Genomic DNA, 2,864 nt, shown 5'->3' with positions numbered 1-2,864 from the left:
TCCCTGGAATGGTAGGCCTAACATACGATGAATGGCTGAGGATCCTGGGATTGTATTCATTACAGTTGAGAAGGTTGAGGGGAGAGCTAATAAAAGCTTACAAGATAATGCATGGCTTAGTAAGGGTGGATGCTGGGAAGTTGTTTCTGTCAGGCGGGGATAACACACCAACCCTCAAAGAGATTGTAATCGTCTAATCAAACTATGAGGAGCTTTGATTATTCTCACGAGATGTGAGCAATTATTATCCATCCCTAATTGCCCTGGAGAGGTTGATAGTGGGCTGCCTTATTGAACCACTGCAGACCTTAAGATGCACATGTACCTGCAATGCCATTAGGGATGGAATTCCACAATTTTGACCACATGACAGTGAGGGACAGTGAGGGCCTAGAATTATCATTGAACTATTAATGCAGAGATCCATGATAATAGTCTCAATCTGTTTCAAATCTCACTTCGGCGGATGGTAAAATTTGAATTCAATAAAGATCTAGAATTAAGAGTCAATGATGACAATGGAGCTGTTGTCGATTTTTGTCAAACCCCATCTGATTGGTGCACCCAGTCAGAACTCTGGTAGTCAGCAGCATTGTGGAAGTGGCTGGGGACCTGCTGGATTCCAGTGGCCTGTGGGAGAGGGAGCTGGTGAAGCCGCATGGCGGTCTGCGGCAAGACGGCAGCACAGAGGTGTGGGGATTGAGAGTTCAACTCAGCACGTGGGAGAGATCGCGTCCTCACAGGGAAAAGCAGTGACTACAGGCCCAAGGACTCTAGTTTGGAACTTTTAACTTTATTTCTTATTTACTATTTTATACTGACAAGAACTGTAATCTTGAACTTTTAACTTATTTCTTTATTTTTGTACTCTTCACGTGATTTTGTACCTAGGTAACTAAGATAAATGGTGACATTATGAACCTTTCACTGTTCTCCTGTTTCCCTGTATTTGTGACAATAAAACCGAATTCTAATTCTAATGTCCTTTATGGAGGAAAACACCCATCCTTTCCTGTGGTTTACATGTGGCTCCAAATCCATAGTGGTTGATGGGCAATGAGCACCAGCCTACCATGTGATGCCCACATCCTATGTATGAATATATTTTAAAAAGATTTTCAAGTCAAGATGGTTAGAGGTTGTGAGTAGTACTTTCAGCTCCCAGTATCAGCTGCCCTTGTCCTTCGAGATGGAAGTGGTTGTGGGTTTGGAAGGTGTTGTCTAAGGAGCCTTGGTGAGTTGTTGCAAAGCATCTTGTAGCTAAGCCACACTGTTGTTATTGTGTGTTAATAGCAGAGACAGTGAATGTTTAAGGTGACAAATAGGATACCTAACAAGTGATTTGCTAGTTTTGAGCATCTTGAGTGTTGTCGGAGCCTCATTTATCCAGGCAAGAGATTGAGCTTCATTGGTGACAAAAAGGGAAGAAATGGGACAGAGAATTAAAATGGCAGTCACCCAGAAGCTCTGGATCATGTGTGTGATCACCCACTCTATATTTGCTCTCCTATAGAGAGGGCATTGTTTGTCCTTAATAGACTTTAACATAGGGCAATGTAGGCAATGTTTGAAAAAAGACATGATTTGGAGATGTCGGTGTTAGACTGGGGTGTACAAAGTTAAAAATCACACAACACCAGGTTATAGTCCAACAGCTTTAATTGGAAGCACACTATCACCTGATGAAGGAGCTACGCTCTGAAAGCTAGTGTGCTTCCAATTAAACCTGTTGGACTATAACCTAGTGTTGTGTGATTTTTAACTTTGTACACCCCAGTCCAACACCGGCATCTCCAAATCATACACACATGCACACATACACTTTCTCAGACTCACAACCCCCAACCCAGACAGACAGACAGACACACAGACAGACAAAGACCCACATGCACGCAGATTTTTTGTGAGGTGAATTTGAATTTGCAGGGTTTCTTTGTACCTTGCTCAAAAACTGCATGAATTCATGTAGAACTCTGTTATCTCACTTTTTAGATCAGAATCAATCTAAACATCAGGTCATAGACAGAGAACACAGGGGCTAACACCTTCAACCACCTAGCTACCACCCATTGTTACAGCTAACCTGAGAATGCAACTTTTTAAAAAAAGGTTTTGAGATTTACATATGAAAGAAGTGAAACTATCATGTTATTCAAACAGATGAAAGACTCAACAGAAATCAATTTTTCAATGTATAATTTCAGTTACATCACACTGTAAATTTTTGCTATAAATTCTGTGTTAGGATTGAGCCCTCCACTATCACCTGATGAAGGAGCGTTGCTCCAAAAGCTAGTGTGCTTCCAATTAAACCTGTTCGACTATAAACTGGTATTGTGTGATTTTTAACTTTGATAAAAGAACCTAAGTTAACTCAAGTTAAAATGGCCAAAGGCTTAGCTACAATCACATTGTTATAATCCTTCAGTGATTGTTAAAGACTATTGAAGATGAAGGGATAAATTGCCCTGAAAAGATTCTGGAAGAATTTGAAGCAACACCATCTCCACTTAGAGAATCATCCACAAAGTTGCTGCTGGTATCTGTCGTGCCTTATGTGATATTCCCAGCTGATGTTAATAGTGGACAAGTCAGATCCCAAAGCAAAACTTGAATTTACAGACCAAATATTTTATCTTTACAATTTGGTTGCTGTGGTCAGTCACTGAACACATTCACAAAAGGCTACCAATATGATTTGGTGATGCCAGTGTTGAACTGGGGTGTACAAAGTTAAAGATCACACAACACCAGATTATAGTCCAACAGGTTTATTTGGAAGCAGTAGCTTTCAGAGCACTGAACCACCTGATGAAGGAGCAGCGGTCCAAAATGTACTTTTAACAATTGTGAGCTGTTAATTC

This window comes from Chiloscyllium punctatum, chromosome 19 (genome assembly GCF_047496795.1).
Source record: "Chiloscyllium punctatum isolate Juve2018m chromosome 19, sChiPun1.3, whole genome shotgun sequence".
Taxonomy (NCBI): domain Eukaryota; kingdom Metazoa; phylum Chordata; class Chondrichthyes; order Orectolobiformes; family Hemiscylliidae; genus Chiloscyllium; species Chiloscyllium punctatum.
Note: the sequence above shows the minus strand (reverse complement) of the source record.